The 20,912-nt window shown below is 37.0% G+C and overlaps 1 protein-coding gene across 4 annotated transcripts in view; it reads left to right on the top strand.

Annotated features, from left to right (window-relative positions):
* LOC137018552 (kelch-like protein 29) overlaps positions 1 to 20,912 on the top strand; it is a 307,293-nt gene that overhangs the window by 77,633 nt on the left and 208,748 nt on the right. Inside the window, exon 1 of one of the 4 annotated variants that reach the window (XM_067383223.1) lies at positions 1,204 to 1,249. The exons of the other annotated variants lie outside the window; for them this stretch is intronic. The gene's annotated coding sequence lies outside the window, so the exon portion shown is untranslated. Of the gene's footprint in view, positions 1 to 1,203; positions 1,250 to 20,912 lie in introns of those variants that run through there. 4 annotated transcript variants of the gene reach the window in all.

Raw genomic sequence — 20,912 nt, 5'->3', positions numbered from 1 at the left:
TTCAATATCATAAAAAAATACTGCATAGTCTTCACTGTGTAAATTAAATTATTCATGTAATCTTATTAAAATTACAAAAGTGATTTAGTAAAGAGCAGTGAGAGGGTTTCTCTTTGTCTTTTGATTAACATTAATGATACAGGCAGCAGCAGGTATATTAGGCTACTGTCACTTTAAGACCGAATGCACAGATCCAATATACAGATACACATGCATTTTCTTTCACAACTGTTTACGTTCACTTAAAGGGTTAGTTCACACAAAAATGAAAATTCTATCATTAGTTACTCACCCTCATGTCCTTCCACACCCCTAAGACCTTTGTTCATCTTCAGAACACAAATTAAGATATTTTTGATGAAATACAATGGCTCAGTGAGGCTTGTATTGCCAGCAAGATAATTAACACTTTCAGATGTCTACAAAGCTAGCAAAGACATATTTAAAACAGTTCTAGTGACTACAGTGGTTCAACCTTTATGTTATGAAGTGATGAGAATACTTTTTGTGCTCCAAAAAAACAAAATAACAACTTTATGACAATATATATATCTATATCATCTATATCTATATCTATAACATTCACATAGATGGGCATTCTGACATATAAGAGTGTGTATTTGGCCATTCAAGCCCAATTAGGCACCAAAAAGAACTCAGTTCAGTACTCAAGTGCTGTATGTCCTCAGAAACTGTCCCTCAGACAGTGCACACATGTAGAGAAATGTGTTTGAATGGTTTAAAATCACTTGTTTATAAACCACAAGGCTTATAAACACATTCAGGTGATAAGCTTTCTTGACTGCACATCACAGCTAACGTCACATGAGTGTAACCACGATAAAGACGAAAGTCTAAAATCTCTCCCGGTTTACATATTTATACTGGTTTTCTTATCTACCGCTATATCACCCACCCTTATTTATATTACCTTCAGTAGTTACTGTACACACTACTGTATATTGGTATAGATTATTCAGTACTTTTTTATTCAGTACTTTTTATGTACACATATTTTTAGGTATGGGATAATCACTTTCTTGAAAGATTCAGTTAATGATAATTTTTTGCCATTTTGAGGAATGGACAGTGATTGGAAAACTTTTTGTATAGCTTATGCTATCTTCTAAAAACTTGTTCATCAAATTATTATTTCAGGGTTTTTTTTTTTTATAATTCTTGGAAAAAGTGTGTTGGAAGTGTGTTCAGCAGAAGAAAGAAACTCACACAGGTTTGGAACAACTCGAGGGTGAGTAAATGATGACAAGCATTTCATTTTTGGGTGAACTATCTCTTTATGGGGGGTGACATGTCTTTCTCTACTCTCCCTACAGCTTTGTCATGCCAGTAAAGCAGAATAAAACTGAAATAGAGTTGGCATCAGGGATTCCTCACAAGCTGCTTTCTAGAACCTCCTTTGTGTTCATCTCAGAAGAATCAGTTTATCTGTATAATTCACATGAACTTTCTCTCTCTCTTTCTTTTGCATCTTTATATAACGGTGGCTTGTCCCACTAAAGTCATTCCCTTCTGTCTTTTGCACCCTGAGCTCAGTGCAGTATGATTTTTTTCCTCACATACTAACATATAAATTCACATTCTCCATGTGGGATGGAGGAGGCTTTGGGCAGACCTCCTCCTCGTCCTCTGATGGCTGTAGTTGTAATTGTAACAACGACTGAAGCTCTATTGTTGAAGGGCAGCGAGAATACGGTCACGCTTTTCACGGTCAATAAGCGGACACCCAAAGGAATGAAGTGTGAATGAGCTCCACGTTTGTCCCCGGCATTCAGAGTAATAAAGAGGGTTTCTACAGGTGTCAGACGTACAGGCCGGGAAATAAGATTGGGCAGGGGCCGGTTTACGGAAAGCACCGGCGTCTCTGCGGGATTCTTCGTCTAACGCACAGCGTCATGCTCCAGGAGGTCTCAGAGCTGCAGAGGTGGACTGTGGCGAGCGAGCGAGGAACCTTGTTGGCACATTGTTGGGGAATAGCCCGATGGAGACGCTAGAGCGCACACCCTTCAAAAACACTGTAACCTTGTTGAGGTAAAGACTCAGAATGTGAAATTTCAGCAGATTTTATCAGTACAGGGCACACACTGCAATAAATATGTTTCCAGTAAAACAAGATACTTTTATTTGGCAGTGAAAAGTTGTTTTCAGAGAATATATTTTAAATTACTTCATTCATTTACAATTTTTCCAATTATTCTAAGCGCGAAAGCAACTATTTTTTGTTAGATTTAAGCTTAAATTGCTAATGTAGTAAGAAAAATACTGTGTATGTGTATATATATATATATATATATATATATATATATATATATATATATATATATATATATATATATATATATATATATATATATATATATATATATATATATATATATATATATAAAATATATATTCCCTGAAAACAAGCCTTAAATTTACTTGATGTATTTTTTTTAATTATTATTATTTTTATTTTTTTTTTTGTAAGATAATACTATTTGTTTTGAGTGAATGTATCTTCAATAAATTAATTATTTGGTATTTTTGGTATTATTTGGTATTGATATTCCATTGTTTAAAATAGAAAGCCCACTCATTCAATAATACTGAAATACTCAAAAATTAAAAAATTATTATTATTTTTTTTTTTGCTGTGTGCAGCTGAACAGGATATCAGACAATAGAAAACGTTTTATCAGTTTGATGTATTAAACATTTAAAACATTTTTTACACATCACATTTGTATTATTTACAGTAAGGTCATTTGATTGAGCTTTGTTGTAAAATGGTTTAATTCCAGTCTGGTAAAATAGGTGACATTGTTTTTGTTCATATCACCACCTCATGTTAAATGTGTTCTCACCGGCGATCCATTAGACCTCATAAAAATAGCTCGTTCTTTGACAAATTTTCCACTGGACTGAATAAAACCTCAAGAGGCTTGAGAGAGAGAGAGAGCTTTGGCGTCTGTATTTTACACCCGTCTCCTGCGACTGAGCTTTTACAGTTAGGTAATTTATCGTTTGCTATCAAATGTGGCCTGCTTCAGGCGCCGGTGCGAAAGAGCGCCGAAACACGTAAACGCTCAAAGACCACCAGCATTCTGGGTCGCGGGACTACCGTCACAACAGGGAGCGCCAGCAAAGGCTTCACACGATAAATCAGTTCCTCATAAAAGGTGTAAAGTTTCCCCCATTTAACAGCTTTTTATTTTTAAATGTTGCTGCGCATGATGAATTTGACTCTCGCCTAGATCGCCGCTAGTGCCCTTGCGGAGGTGACATGTCGTTCAGGCTGCTCTGCATGCTGGGAAGTGTTTGTGGGGGATGAGGAGGTTGAAAGGCCACTGTAGAGTCCAGAGTTTCTAGCCTCTATTAGCATTGATTTCATATTCACTTCGAGCCATATTTAATACCATTTCAGCCTTTGCCTTCTTTTATTTATGAGCACGCAATACCGTCGGGACATCAATTATCCTTTCAACCGCAAAATTGACAGAAGAGGCAGACAACATAGTTTGGGAGACTTTGAAATCAGACCCTCCACACATTTGTTATGCTTAGACATTATCACTGGTGTTTTCTGCCTTCATAAATATTTACTAGGAGCTGAGGACAAAATGCTGAGTTTCATCTATTGAAATCCAGCCACTTTCCAGAAAAAGAGATGTACAGGTGTGACTGAAGGTTTAGCTCCATGATATGAGATTTAAAAACAGCTATGAAGTGTCAGTTAAATTAGAATGACAGGAAGAGGAATTTACTGAATTATCCATCCATCCATCCATCCATCTGTCTATACATTGTTGTATTTATCGTTCCATCCATCATCCATCTGTCTATCCATCTTCTGTATTTATCATCCCATCAATCCATCTTCTGTATTTGTCTGTACCGTCCATCATCCATCCATCCATCCATCCATCCATCCATCTTCTGTATTTGTCTGTACCGTCCATCATCCATCCATCCATCCATCCTTCCATCCATCCATCCATCTTCTGTATTTGTCTGTACTGTCCATCATCCATCCATCCATCCATCCATCCATCCATCCATCCATCTTCTGTATTTGTCTGTACTGTCCATCATCCATCCATCCATCCTTCCATCTGTCTGTCTATCCATCTTCTGTATTTATCATTCCATCCATCCATCCATCCATCCATCCATCCATCCATCCATCCATCCATCCTCTGTATTTGTCTGTACCGTCCATCATCCATCCATCCATCCATCCATCCATCCATCCATCCATCCATCCATCCATCCATCCATCCATCCATCCATCCATCCTTCCATCTGTCTGTCTATCCATCTTCTGTATTTATCATTCCATCCATCCATCTATCATCCATCCATCCATCTTCTGTATTTGTCTGTCATCCATCCATCCATCCATCCATCTTCTGTATTTGTCTGTACTGTCCATCCATCCATCCATCCATCCATCTTCTGTATTTGTCTGTACCGTCCATCATCCATCCATCCATCCATCCATCCATCCATCCTTCCATCTGTCTGTCTATCCATCTTCTGTATTTATCATTCCATCCATCCATCCATCCATCCATCCATCCATCCATCTTCTGTATTTGTCTGTACTGTCCATCATCCATCCATCCATCCTTCCATCTGTCTGTCTATCCATCTTCTGTATTTATCATTCCATCCATCCATCCATCCATCCATCCATCCATCCATCCATCCATCCATCCATCCATCTTCTGTATTTGTCTGTACTGTCCATCATCCATCCATCCATCCTTCCATCTGTCTGTCTATCCATCTTCTGTATTTATCATTCCATCCATCCATCCATCCATCCATCCATCCATCCTCTGTATTTGTCTGTACCGTCCATCATCCATCCATCCATCCATCCATCCATCCATCCATCCATCCATCCATCCATCCTTCCATCTGTCTGTCTATCCATCTTCTGTATTTATCATTCCATCCATCCATCTATCCATCCATCCATCCATCTTCTGTATTTGTCTGTCATCCATCCATCCATCCATCCATCCATCTTCTGTATTTGTCTGTACTGTCCATCCATCCATCCATCCATCCATCCATCCATCCATCCATCCATCCATCCATCCATCTTCTGTATTTGTCTGTACCGTCCATCCATCTTTCCATCCTTCCATCCATCCGTCCGTCCGTCCGTCCATCTATCCATTGTTGTATTTATTGTTCCATCCATCCATTCAAATTCAGAAAACTGATTTGGAATTTCAATAGCATTTTCATTCTGAATCCAGAATTATCTCATAAACATAATGAGACCATTGTTAAGGCCCTGTCCCAAATGGAACACTTCATGTACACTTGCGGGTTTGCAGACTTACAGTGGCCTCCACGTTCACGTCCCCGTGAAGAGCATGAGACCATATGGTGTCCCATGTGTCATTTTAGGTTTCAGAAAAATGCTTACTAACTTGGCCACTATGCTCCCTTGATGTAGACTTCTACCCGACATTCAAAGCATTATTTCATTAGAGTGTGGAGTCGGAGGAAGGACACAAGTGCTTAGATTAACAAGCTGAAACAATGTTCACGTGCTTTCTGCTCTCAGTTCTATTTGGGATTGAAGACTTGGCCACAAGTGCTTAGCGTGCCATTTGGGACAGGACCCGATTCATGCCAAACCAAGTCAAATCCTCAATCCTAAATAGAACTGAGAGCAGAAAGCACATGAATATTGTTTCAGCTTGTAAGTCCACTATCTGGTGATTAGTTTATTTCTCAGTTCACACTGGGCCATCACACCACTCCCAGACTTCCTGCCCCACTACTGAATTAGTTAGTTTTTCCTGTGAATTATTGGTTTGAGACCTTGTGGGGAGAAAAAAAAAAAAAACTAATTTGCATTCTAGAGTGAATATTAAGTGGGCTGAACAGAATGTGATTCATGATTCAAAGCGACTGATTTTAATTTCAGAAAGGAACCATTTGGCCTATAAATGTACGGGCGCCAGGCAAGAGTGATGTTTCCGACCTTTGTAATGGGATTTTTGCCCCCTCACGCGTTACGGCTGATCTCGTATTTTTCTGAAGAGGTACTGTGGGTTTGATTCATTGCAACCCCATGAGATTTGACATGAGATTGGGGTAGACTGTTTGCATGGATGTGGCTACACCCAATTTGTATGAGGATGTGCTCCACTTGGCATTAGGACTCAAGCTGCTATCTGACAAAGACACTGCTCTGCAGCAGGCTCTGTCTTTTTGGATTTCGTTGAGATATGATGTGGCTTTTATGCTTTTTTTCTGGACATATTCCCCTTCTACCTGCTATCTGCTGTAATTGTGCACAGTTTTGGACCAGCTAAAGTCTGGTAGGCCATTGAGGAAATGGTACAGAGTTGTTTAGAGTGTATTCACAGTTGGTTTGATTGTTTTGTCTTTTCCCACATCATTTTATTTGTCTCACAGTTTGTTTGCTTTAGGTTTCTCTCATGTTTTTTGATCCTTTAGGTTTTACTTACAAAATGTAACACAGAGAACAGCACTAGATGCAAAGGTCAAACAAATTTTACAGCATCATTAGCAGTTCAATTTTGCAAATTTAGGCTATTTTGCTTTTTATACAAATTGTAACAGTCATTTTCCTTTTGAAGTGGACTCGGGCCAGACGTTTGACTAGTTCTGACTGAAGTGAAAGTGATGTAACGTGTAGCCCATACTCTGAATTTGTGCTCTGCATTTCACCCATCCAAGTGCACACAGCAGTGAGTATTGAACACACACCTGGAGCAGTGGGCAGCAGTTTTTTTGCTGCGGTGCCCGGGGAGCGATTGGGGGTTAGGTGCCTTGCTCAAGGGCACCTTAGTTGTGGGTAATGAGAGTGGAAGAGAGCACTGTTCATTAACTCCAGATAGGTACTGAGACTCGAACCCACAACCTTTAGGTTACAAGTCAGACTCTCTAACCATTAGGCCACAACTGCTTCACTAAGGGTACTTTTATACAACAACGATGTACTAAAAACAGAAAAGATTTTCCTTTGCTGTTTTCGGGCAAAGACGACAATGTTGTCGAAACGACTAAAAACTCTGTATTATGCTGCCAGGCCAGTAGTTGGCGATGTCACTTTTAAAGAAACACTACACGCTTATAGACTGAACACATAATATGCATTTGCATGATGTCGCTGTTTTCACGAATTCACGTTTTTGTAGGTTAGAGACGATAACGGTATCGTTTAAAAAAAAAACCTTGAACTTTGAATCCCTTTTAAAAGGGATAGTTCACCCAAAAATGTAAATTGTTCCATGATTTACTCACCCTAAATCCATCCTAGGTGTATATAACTATCTTCTTTCAGACGAAGACAATCGGGGAGATATTTAAAAATATCCTTAGTCCTCCAAGGATTATAATGGTTGTGAATGGTAGCCCAAATTCTGAAGACAAAAAATGCAAAAAAAAAAAAAAAAAAAAATCCATACGACTCCAGGAGGTTAATAAAGGCCTGGCACAACAGACATGCGCATTCGACGTACGTCCAAAAAGCGTTAACTTCCGCAATATAGTACACAATGACATGACGTACTACGCATTGTACTACATCGTGGAAGTTAATGCTTTTTGGATGTACGTCGAATGCGCATTGGCTGTCGCACCGGAAGCTCACCAGAAGCTTGTTATTTTACTTTATGATGTTTTAAATAAGGATATTTGTCTGACACAAACACATCAATTCACTTCAGAAGGCCTTTATTAACCTCCTGGAGTCGTATGGATTCATTTTTTTATGGATGGATGCATTTTTTGGTCTTCAGAATTTGGGCCTCCATTCACAATCATAATCCTTGGAGGACTAAGGATATTTTTAAATATATCTCCAATTTTCCTCGTCTGAAAGAAGATGGTCATATACACCTAGGATGGCTTGAAGGTGAGTAAATCATGGAATAATTAAAATTTTTGAATGAAGTTTCCCTTTAAAAACTTTGCATTTTCAGGCCCCCTAAAAGCCATTGTCATATAAATGAACGGCCAAAACACATAAAACGTTTTCTGTTTTTAGTTGAAAACATTGTCACGTAAACGGCCCCTTAGACAGGAAAAGACCATCTGATTGACATGTAAAGTGACCAAATATGTATGTATTTAGTGATTAACGTGCCTTTATTTATTTATTTAGTTAGTTAGTTAGTGCTTGATGTTCCATTGGTGGTGTTTCTAATTTTTACTTTTAAAATATTTATTTAGATTTGATCACACTGACATTGTAAATCTAGTGTTTAGTTCTTCCTCAAAAATGCCCATTGCCCATTTTTCCGGTGAACAAATCTAAGCAAGTTGCATAAAGTTAAATGCTTGTTTTTGTCAGAAATAGACAATGGGCAGTGTTATTTTGTATGGTCTCTAGATTGTTTGCCTTTCTTTATATTACAATCTCTGTTTGCATTAGTATTTAAGTGTATGCATTTGGCAGACGCTTTTATCCAGAGGGACTTGCGGTGTATTCAAGACTGTATATATTTTATCAGTATATGTGTTCCCTGGGACCCATAACCTTGGCTTTCCTAGCGCTTCTCCCAATCTTTCTTCCACCTTTCTTATCTGTATATTTCTCACCATTTCTCTCTTTATGTCCATCACCTCGTTTCAGCCACAGGAGCTCATGTGGTCTGTGCCATCGGTGCCCAGCTGCAGGCTGAGAGCGAGGCCTGTGGGAAAGCAGACGTGCTCTTAAAATAAAGCTCTGTTTTTTTTTCACTCACCTCCCCTTTACCACCGCAGAGAGCTACGGTTCACTTCATAATGCCCATCTTCTTCTGTTCATGTGTTCATTTAATTACACAGCCTTCAAAATGTACCACATAATATATCCCAGGATGCATTAGGAGCTCAGAGTGGGGCTAAATAGCGTGCACACATTCATTCAGATGCACACACGCGCTCGATCTCTCTCGCTCACTCTGTCAAGTCATATTCAAGTCTCCTCTGCTCATATGACAGCAAATATTCTACCAGCTGGGCCTTTTCATACACTGAAGTGTACAGTTTTTTCTGTGTCTCTTCACTTTTTACATCACAATAGCTGCTATTCTTTGGTACAGTGGCTTGGCTGGAGAGATCTCCCAGGCAATTAATCTGAGCTTTCTCCTCCCTGCCTATACAGCACTCAAAAGCTTCTGTGCTCATAGAGATATTAACCGCTGAATGGAAGCAAGGAGCTTTTGCTGTTCATCTGTGTTTGTGTGAGAGCAGCAGTGTTGGGGAAGCTACTTTGAAGCTGTAGCTAGCAGACTGACAAGCTGCTCATCATTTTAAAGGGTTAGTTCACCCAAAAATGAAAATTATGTCATTAATGACTCACCTTCATGTCGTTCCAAACCCGTAAGACCTCCGTTCATCTTCGGAACATAGTTTAAGATATTTTAGATTTAGTCCAAGAGCTTTCTGTCCCTCCATTGAAAGTGTTTGTACGGTAGACTGTCCATGTCCAGAAAGGTAATAAAAACATCATCAAAGTAGTCCATGTGACATCAGTGGGTTAGTTAGAAGTTTTTGAAGCATTGAAAATACATTTTGGTCCAAAAATAACAAAAACTATGACTTTATTCTACGGAAGAGGATTAGGGCCAAGCAATAATAAAAAATCAAAACCATCTCGAAAAAAAAACTTCGAGAAAAAAGTCGAAATAAAATGTTGACAATAAACTCATTAAATTACGAGAAAAATGTCATTAAATTTCGAGAAAAAAGTCGAGATAAAATGTTGAGAATAAAGTCATAATTTAATTTTAGTTGATTTTTTTAGTTAATTTTTGAGGTTATTCTCAACAATTTATCTCGACTTTTTTCTCGAAATTTTATGATTTTTTTTTCGTAGTTTAACAAGTTTATTCTCAACATTTTATCTCGACTTTTTTCTCGAAATGTCAATTTTTTTCTCATAATTTAACTAATTTTGTTCTCGTAATTTAACGACTTTTTTCTCGTAATTTAATTACTTTATTCTCAACATTTTATCTAGACTTTTGTCTCAAAATTTAACAAGTTTTTTTCTCGTAATTTAACAATTTTTTTTTCTCGTAATTTAACTATCGTAATTTATCTCGACTTTTTTTTCTTGAAATTGAATGTAATTTTTCTCATAATTTAATGACTTTATTCTCAACATTTTATTTTGACTTTTTTCTTGAAATTTAACAACTTTAATCTCAAGATGGTTTTATTTTTTTATTATTGCTTGGCCCTAATCCTCTTCTGTATTATTCAGCATTGTATTCTCTTCCAGAATCCTTTACATTGAATTGATTCCATTGAACTGATTCCATTGAACTGATTCCATTGAATCCTTTCATCTGTCGGCGTTGGCACTTTTACATCGTTGTTTTTGGTGATTAGGACATCCGCGACATGCACACTTACGCACCATTTTAAAAAAATATAGCAATACCAAAATACAAACAATGTAGAATAGCTTGAATACAGCGTGCGTCTCCCTCAGACTGTAAACGAAGCTCGGGCGCACCGGATAACACGTCAGCAGCGACTTACGTCAGAAACGTCACTGCTGAGTCGTGAACCCGGATTCACAACAGACCCAGAAGAGAATACAATGCTGAATAAAGTCGTAGTTTTTGTTATTTTTGGACCAAAATGTATTTTCAATGCTTCAAAAACTTCTAACTAACCCACTGATGTCACATGGACTACTTTGATGATGTTTTTATTACCTTTCTGGACATGGACAGTATACCGTACATACATTTCCAATGGAGGGACAGAAAGCTCTCTGACTAAATCTAAAATATCTTAAACTGTGTTCCGAAGATGAACGAAGGTCTTATGTCCTGGAACGACATGAGGGTGAGTCATTAATGACATCATTTTTGGTTGAACTAACTGTTGAACTAAATTCTGAACTAACCTTTAAGTCAATATGAAATCAAAATACACCTTTTCAATGCATGTTCCAGGACATTTTGTGCATGTTATTCCAAAAAAGGGAGAAAAAACATTTGTAATATTTCATCCAAATGATCTGTGGTTGCATTTTGACTGTAAATGCATCCAAGCTGTAAACGTGGGTCTAAAATGTTTTGAACTTGTCCATTTTCGAGCACTTCCAGAGGTAGTCGAAAAAACATTTGACCGTACTTTCGTAGTGTAAACGCTCATGTGGTCGAATGTGCCAGACAGGATTTAAACTTTGTCGGCTGAAGACCCAAGTTTTGTTTGAAGATGAAAAATGTACAAGCACAATGTTCTCTCACCATTCCTGATTTTTAACTCACACTCATCACAGCGTTCAGTGTGGTCTTACAGCTATCAGAGCAGAAACAAAAGCTGATGCTCTCCATATGTTTTTCCTTTGTTTCCAGGTGCGTTCATATGTAAATTGCGCAAGCTTATTTTGTCCATTAGATCGAAAGATCTGAAAAAAAATGTACCCGCCCATAGACCCTTCCCTTGAAGAAATCAGGACAGAAGTGGTTGAAAATGGACAAAAGAGATGGATTAAAACACCAGGTGTAAACAGGAATGTGTCTCCCTCGTCTGCTTGTGATCCAATCGACCAAAATGTTAATTCCTGACGAGTGTTTTGTTTTGCTCCATCCTCTGCGCTTTCACGTTCATCAACGTGTCAGATCAGAGATTACTCTTTTGGCGTTAGTCGATTTGTGTAGACCTTCTGCCGGAAGCTAGTTATTTTAGTTTATCAAGATTTTATATTTTTCTTACAAAAACCAATTGCTTCACTTCAGAAGGCCTCTATGAACCCCCTGGAGTATCGATTACTTTCATGATGGGTGGATGCACTTTTTTGGACTTCAAAATCAGAAGCGCTATCAACTACCATAATAAAGCTTGGAAGAACCAGGTTATTTTTATTTTATCTCCGATTGTGTTTGGCTGAAAGAAGATGGGTTGAGGTTGAGTAAATCATGGGATAATTTTCATTTTTAGGTGAACTATTCCTTTAATACCAGGTATAAACAGGGCCTAGGTGGTTGCTCACCCTTGTTTTGTACTTGCTTTAACAACTAAAAGGCAAAGATAATATGTCTGATTGCTTAGGAAAGTAAAAGGGCACCGCTTGCATACATAGTTTTAGATTCAGGCTTCAGTGTTTGTTTAATTTAGAATTCAGAAGAAAGTGTGAGTGGTGAAGCTATGGAAAAAAGATTCGCAGTAGCACAGTTCCAGAAACACTGCTGAATTATGATTCAAATTAATTGGTGAATCAGTTGTTTTGAATCGGTGCTAAAACTTGCTAAAATGAGTCAGCTGCCGCTTAAAATATTAAAATATAGCTTGTTGCTAGTGTTATTTTGAAAACGGCAGTTAAAGGTGCTCTAAGCGATCCTGGGCGGAGTAACTTCCTGTTGACGTTCGAAGTGTTGTCAAACAAAACAGAGGCTAGCTAGACCCTCCCTCCTCCTCCTCCTCCCCCTCCCCTCCGTGCTTCCTGAAACAGTCATGAAACGCGCATTTCAAATCATTCTTGCCGGTTATTGGCTGGAGCATGTTTATTATGATTCGTGGTCCAGGCTGCACCAGTTTGTACCAGCTTGTGGTGACTTCAGAGACCGCGTTTTTTTACAGTGTGTTCAGGGGGCAGGCAGCTATCGGATAGTGAGGAGATGTTTGCTGTATGTGACCAAAAATGTTTTGGCCTAAAAACATGTGACATCGCTTAGAGCACCTTTAATGTAGTGCATAGAAATGAAGTTCACAGCTTTTAGTTGATTTCCCAGTACTGTGAATTGGTATTATTAGTTGTTTCTGCTCTACTAACTGAAGCAGACAGCCACGTCCAGTGTGATTTGACCAAATGGCCTATGAACTGACTCTCGGTCGAGTATGTTACAGCACATGGACATTTTACAGCAGTTTTACATTTTAGAGTACTTTGGGCTGTCACCGGGCACACATTTTCAAGATGTGTTGCTGCAGTCATTAGCTGTGTTACACACCGCACTGGCAGTTGGGATCAAACGTAATTTGGGAATCTGAAAGCATAAAGGTCTTTTTTATGTTGCTGGAACTACCGGTTGGGCGGCTCGAGTGGCTCGAGACTCTTTTGTTGTCGCTCATGAAAGATTTGTCTCAATACAGAACAAATGTTTGCCTTGAAGTGACAATTAAGCTATTTTAGAAGAGAGAATAATGCTTTGTTTCCTCTCTTCCTCTGGCTCATATCAAGATACACAATTCAGAAAGCGTAATGACAATGCTATTAAAAGCTTTACATTAATGTAGAATATATATATATATATATATATATATATATATATATATATATATATATATATATATATATATATATATATATATATATATATATATATATAATATAACTTATAATAAATGAATGTCTCTTTAAAGCATGTAAGAATCTGCATGTCTGTTTGTTTTCTTTGCATTGTCTCTGAATGTGTTTTGATGAGAGTGGGAGGTGATGACAGATTCTCACACCGGGGAGAGAGTTTGATCTCTTTTACTGCTATTTGCAGATCTTTCCCTTAAATAACTATAAGTTTGCATTTGCCCAATGGAACATGTCTGCAGAGTTTCTTTTTGTTTTCTCAAGCAATTTTATTTCGTAGCATTCTTGCATCTAAAATGTTATTTATTTATTTCAGTGATATTTATAAATATTAATAAGGTATGCCAATTGCAGAGATTTCAAAATACACACCTCATTTTGTCTTGACGTGTTCCAATAACCAATGCGTGCCCTTCTGCATGAGTCCTTTGAAAATGCACAGCATGATTTTGTATCATGAACATTAAAAAACAACAACAAAGCAAGAATTCTTGGGAGGCTTATACAAATTGTTTTGCTCGGAAATGCTCAGACCAAATGGAAAATTAAAAAAAAGATCTAATGCTGGTGTGAACTTAATAGAGTATTACAGTTTAAAGGAATGGTTCACCCAAAAATGAAACTTCTGTCATTATTTAATCACCCTTATGTCGTTCTAAACCTGTCTGACTTTCTATTTAATCCAAACTGAAATATTTTGCAGAATGGTGATTTGTGCTGTCTAACTCCCAAAAAATATAAAAAAGTAGTACAAAACAAATACTTGATGTAACTCATAGACCATTTTGGTGTTTGTAAACAGTGATGGGGTGTTTTGTGGGCGGAGCCTACCTGTCTTGACAGTTCTGTAGTAGCAGTCTATAGAAGCCATGGAATAATAAAAGGAAGTTGTGTGTTTATCTCTCACAATTCTGACTATTTTTCTTACAGTTCTGAGTTTATATCTCACAATTCTGAGAAGTGAAATCAGAATTGTCCGTTTAATGGCTTGCAGCCATAAACGTCTGCATTTAGCATCAAAGAGCATCTATGATGACGGTATTCTATAAAAATGAAGTCCATGTTTTTGCACTCCGATTCTGACACAACAACATTTTTTTTTTCTTTATTCAGTTTTCCTTAACTTGTTACCACTGTTTTTCTGCCACCATAGTGTGTGCGCAACATCAGTGATGCAACTGTGACTATGGACTGTTTTGTACAGATTTGTCTGAGGAGGCACAAAACAGCATGATAGTAAGTAAATGTTGACTGTTTTTGGGTGAACACTTTCTTTAGCTATGGTAAAATCACTGTCTTGCACAGCTATTATGTTAAAAGCCACCAATAAATACATTTATTAAAAATAAAAATCACACTAAGCTATTCTTCCACCAAATAACTTGCCACATGTGTATAGAATCAGTATAGAACTGATGCACACTCACAAGTCCGTGTATATCCTCTGGTTTACGACGTCCTCTCGCGGACTCATCCAATCACATTTTACAACTGGAACAATCAGTTTTATAATGCAGTTTATTTTTCCATATAGGATAATCTCTGAAATGCAGCTGTCCCCTGTGCCTTGGGAAGAGCTGAATATCTACATGTTCAATACTGATGTCAGCGCGTTACGCAACTGCAGACTGTCTCTGTTTGCACATTCAGTCAATGTCAGAATTTGATGATTTTCAGGCCAGCAATCGGGGTGTGTGTTAGTGTGTCTGTCAGATGTCACTTTGGTTCATTTAGTTGTTTACGGAGGGTGAGTACAACACAACACAAACCCCACAGCCCCAGTGTGGCTCACAAGAGATGATATGGGTTTAAACAAGGCCCTTCTTTCTGTCTTTCACTATTTGGAAGTGGAATCTTGCTTGACAGGAAGTCAATGAAATTTATTGCACTCCTAACGTCCCGTAATGGGTCTCTTTAAAGTGTCTGGTGTTATTTTGATTAGAATGACCCTGTCGGGTCATGAATATGTGTGTGAATCAATCCAAAAAGGATGTAAAAGCAGTCTGTCTACACACACACACACACACACACACACACACACACACACACACACACACACACACACACACACACACACACACACACACACACACACACACACACACACACACACACACACACATATATATATAAATGTGTGTGTATGTATATATGTATATACACAACTGCCCTCCAAAAGTTTGGAAACACCCCTGGCAAAGTGTGATTTTGGACGATATCAGCGTAAATCCTTGTCATTTTTTGGTGCATATACATTACAGTGACTTAATACACACATTATCATTGAATACCAGCAATAATAATTTTTCATTTTGATTACATAATAATGGAAATATATACATGTCATAGTCAGACATGCCCCTTTGCCAGCTGTGATGTCTGGTTACTGGTTCAAACTTGGCCCAGGTTTGTAAAAGATTTTTGGGTCAGCACAAACTGATTGACAGCTTCAACAATTGATTGCCAATTAAGTTTAGAATACAATGAACCAATTAGAATCCAGTTTAGGTCAGATAGCTGCTAATGGTGGATATTTTGATGAATCGAAAATTTTAGTTTTTTCTATGTATAAACTGATTATATAATAAAATATGTTTTTGTAGTTTGTGTTGTCCCTTATCAGTGCAAAATTATCACAAGTTAAAAAGGATTCATGCCAATATTGTCCAAATCCCTACTTTTCTAGGGCATTTCCAAACTTTTGGAGGGCAGTGTGTGTGTGTGTATATATATATATATATATATATATATATATATATATATATATATATATATATATATATATATATATATATATATATATATATTATGTTATGTTAGATGCGATTAATGGATTTGACAACACTAATATTCGTACAGTACAGTCCAAAAGTTTGGAACCACTAAGATTTGTAATGTTTTTAAAAGAAGTTTCGTCTGCTCACCAAGGCTACATTTATTTAATTAAAAATACAGTAAAAACAGTAATATTGTGAAATATTATTAAAATTTAAAATAACTGTTTTCTATTTGAATATATTTCACAAAGTAATTTATTCCTGTGATGCAAAGCTGCATTTTCAGCATCATTACTCCAGTCTTCAGTGTCACATGATCCTTCAGAAATCATTCTAATATGGTGATCTGCTGCTCAAGAAGCATTTAATGTGTACAATTGTACAAAATATTTGTGTACAATATTTTTTTTCAGGATTATTTGATGAAGAGAAAGTTCAAAAGAACAGTGTTTATCTGAAATCTAATCTTTTGTAACATTATAAATGTCTTTCCTGCCACTTTTGATTGATTTCATGCATCCTTGCTGAATAAAAGTATTCATTTATTTAATTTCTTTTCAAAAAAATAAAAATAAAAATTCTTACTGACCCCAAACTTTTGAACGGTAGTGTAAATTGCTACATAAGCTTTGTATTTCAGATAAATGCTGTTCTTTTGAACTTTCTATTCATTAAGGAATCCTGAAAAAAAAAAAAAGTACACAACTGTTTTCAACATTGAAAATAATCATAAATGTTTCTTGAGCAGCAAATCAGCATATTAGAATGATTTCTGAAGGATCATGTGACACTGAAGACTGGAGTAATGATGCTGAAAATTCAGTTTTGCATCACAGGAATAAATTACTTTGTCAAATATATTTAAATAGTACACAATTATTTTAAATTGTAATAATATTTCACAATATTACTGTTTTTACTGTATTTTTAATTAAATAAATGTAGCCTTGGTGAGCAGACGAAACTTCTTTTAAAAACATTACAAATCTTAGTGGTTCCAAACTTTTGGTCTGTACTGTATGTTCGTTAACGTACATATAATCTTTTGTAAAATTATATATGTCTTTACTGTCAATTTATTGCATCCTCGTTGAATAAAAGGTATTTTTATGACCCAATAAATAACCCCAAACAAACAGACCACAAACTGGTTATGTATATATGTATGTGTGTTTGTATATATATATAATATTGTATATATGTATATATAATATTGTATATATGCATATATATAATATATAATGTATGTATATATATATATATATATATATATATATATATATATATATATATATATATATATAATATTCTATTTTATATATATATATATAATATTCTATTTTATATATATATATATATATATATATATATATATATATATATATATATATATATATATATATATATATATATATATATATATATATATATATATATATATATATAATAAATGAGATGTAGAAGTATTAAATGCATTAGAAACGTTTCCTTTTTTTGACAAAGAAAATGCTTTAAGCTTGAAATGCTCCAGTTGTCAAAAAAAGTCCTTATGAAATTTATCAAGGAAGCATGATTAATTGCATCAGGTTTCCTAATAATTAATCCCACAGAATGAATGCATTAAATTGACAGCCGTAGTCTTCATAAATAAAAGGAGGCAGGTGACATTGGGCTTTATATTGCTGTGTTTGTCCGGTGCGGACTTCTCTTTCTCCCTCCCTCCCTTTCGTTCTTATTCTGTTTTTGTATCGTACCGCATAGTTTATTTTTCCTCTCACGCTTCAATTAAGTTGTTCCTGCTCCATGGCCTTTTCGAAGTTCTTCTAAAAATAGACATGCGGAGTGAACGCGGGGCTGTCAGAGCTACAGTGTGAATGATCGGAATTGCCTACACCTCTATTTTATTGGTGGATTTTTCTCTTTCTCTCTCTCTCCAAAGAGTACAGCTTACCTCAGCTTGAGACGGGGAATTAAAGATAGTGTTCATCGGCCGCCCCTGGCTGTTTCAGTACCGACAGGCTCTGCGATTATTTAAAATTCACTCACGATGCCTTGTGTTGTCCTGGCGTAGCTGGCAGTAGTGAATCACGAGCGCGCGTGTGTGTGTGTGTTTCAATAAATCTTTTGCTGGATTTTTTTACGTGTAGCTCTTGTTTGGGTTTTTCGCTCGCGGGAAGCGCAATGCACAGGACTCATCAAGCTGTGCTCCGCCGCGCTCCAGTAGTGTGAGTCTGTTGAAGAACATCGTTGACTCCAATCGTCAGGATTCTGTGCTTTGATGGGAGCGGTTTCAAGGGCTTCTTTTCCTAAAAAACTATAGCGCTCTGTGCTTCCCTTTCACAATCCCTCAGCATCTGAGAGAGAGAGAGACGGAGAAAAAAAGCATCAGATGACAGGAGCAGCACTGACAGAGCCGGAGTGTCAAGTATTGAGGTTCGACCCGTCTGTCTGTCTCACTCTCTCACTGCTTGTTTCACTGTCTTACTCCTTTGTTGTCTGTCTCACTCTCTCATGCCTGTTTTATTCTCTCAGTGCCCTGCCTGTCTCTCTCAAATATTGTCTCTGTCACTCTCAACAGTCTGACTCTCATTATCTGTATCTCTCTCTCAGTCTGCCTGTATGTTGCATTGCCTGTCTCACTTTTTCTATCTTGGACATGGAATTCTAAAAGTTTTTTTTCAGTTCCGGTTCCGATTTCTCTCAATGACTCGGAGTTCCTTAAAGGGGACCTATAATGCCTCTTTTACAAGATGTAATATAAGTCTCTGGTGTCCCCAGAATGTGTCTGTGAAGTTTCAGCTCAAAATAGCCCACAGATTTTTTATTAAAGCTTGTCAAATTTGCCCATTTTTTGGGTGTGAGCAAAAACACGGCATTTTGTGTGTGTCCCTTTAAATGCAAATGAGCTGCTGCTTCCGGCCCCCTTTCCAGAAGAGGGCGGAGCTTTAACAGCTCGCGCTTCGGTTGCTCAACAACAACAAAGCTGGAGAATCTCACGCAGCCAAAATGACGAATGTCAGTAACGGTGTTCAGCCTTACATTGTTCAAACCGGAGTCAGAGGTTAGTGGAAAAATTTATATAGTTGTTGTGGAGTTGAAAAGAACCAGCTCAGTATCAGATCAAATCAAATCACCTTTGTTGTCACATTAAAGTCATTTGTTTGGGAATCGGTTGTACTGGACTGTATTTGTTTGATTCACTGAAAAGAACCAATTCGTTAGAGTCATTCATTCATTCGGTCTGTATGCATTTGATTCACATAAAATAACTGACTTATTTGAGTCATTTTGTTCTGTAATTGGACTGCACTGATTTCACTCTATGATTTTTTTTTATTTACTGGGGGGAAAAATGACTCATTAAAGTGTTTAAAGACTGGTTGTGCTGTATGTGTTTGATTCACTGAAAAGAACCATTTTGTTAGAGTCATTCATTTAGGTATCAGGCTACGTTAATCATGCTGGATGTATGTGGTTCAGATAAAATAACTTAAATATTTGAGTTATTTCATTCTGCAATTGGACTGCACTGGTTGGTGTGTGTGTGTGTGTGTGTTTTCATTCACTGAAAAGAACCAATGAATTCAAGTCTTTTTGTTTGGGAATCGTTTGTACTGGACCGGTTGTGCTGTATTAGTTTGATTCACTAAAAAGAACCACTGCGTTAGAGTCATTCACTCAGGAATCAGACTACATTAATCGTGCCAGATGTATTTGATTCACATAAAATAACTCATGAGAGGCAATTCGTTCTGTAATTGTACTGTATTGGTTTTGTTGTATGTTTTTGTTTGCTCGCTGAAAAGAATCGACTCGTTAGAGTCATTCGTTTGAGAATCAGACCACTGATATCCACTGCTGTTTTGTCTTCTCACTGCTCTGTCTCACTCTCTTGCTGCCTGTCTTACACTTCCTGTTCATGTATTCCTGTTTCTCTCTCTCTCTCTCTCTCTCTCTCTCTCTCTCTCTCTCTCTCTCTCTCTCCTGTGGCCCGTCTCATTTTCTCTCTCCTCCTCCTTTCCATCACTCATTCTTTGATTTGATCTTGATATGGTGGCCATTACCTGAACTTCTGCATGTGTTTTGCTTCTGACCAACTTTAAGAGTTTTATTTTGGGTTAATTAGTCCCATTGCTGCTTTACTGTTTTATTTAGTATCTTTTATTTTTTAAATTGTACACGTTGACATACTGTACAGCACTGATATCCTCTCTTCTCTGTTTCTGTCTTTTTTCCAATCATTCCTTCACTAACGGCGTTCACGCGTGCAGCTGAACGTCTCTTCTAATCATCAGGCTCCCCGTCAGGAACCTGCACTCACCTCTGTCCAAAAAAATAAAACACTCGCCTGTCTTGTTCTGCCTCCATGGCACTATTAAAGGCATTACACTATCACAATTGAAATGTCAGTCAATTCTATATTGGCTGCTCTTCCTGTACATCTCTATCTTATATTAACTGGATTTCTTTTGCCCTGATTCACATGTGTTTATGAAACTACGAAACATAGAATTATGTGTGCTGACTGTATGCATTATGCATGGGCCTCCTCATTGCCTTATACTAGCCAGTTATATATAATATATATATTTATACATGGTGCGATTTGTGAAAAAACCAGTTAAAAAACACAGTGGAGCTATATACTATTTTTGGTGTATATAAATTGGTAAAAAATCTTCTGATTTAAACTTGAGATAGCTTAGATATTTGCACCACTATTTACAATGACACTAATAATTCTTCATTTCTGATAGAAATGCAAAATCAATCGGTAGTTATTAATAGAATAATGAGACACAAACCTTTACATTCAGTTGCGTTTGGTCCCA

This window comes from Chanodichthys erythropterus, chromosome 4 (genome assembly GCF_024489055.1).
Source record: "Chanodichthys erythropterus isolate Z2021 chromosome 4, ASM2448905v1, whole genome shotgun sequence".
Classification (NCBI taxonomy): Eukaryota; Metazoa; Chordata; class Actinopteri; order Cypriniformes; family Xenocyprididae; genus Chanodichthys; species Chanodichthys erythropterus.
This window is presented reverse-complemented; position numbering and strand designations above follow the sequence as displayed.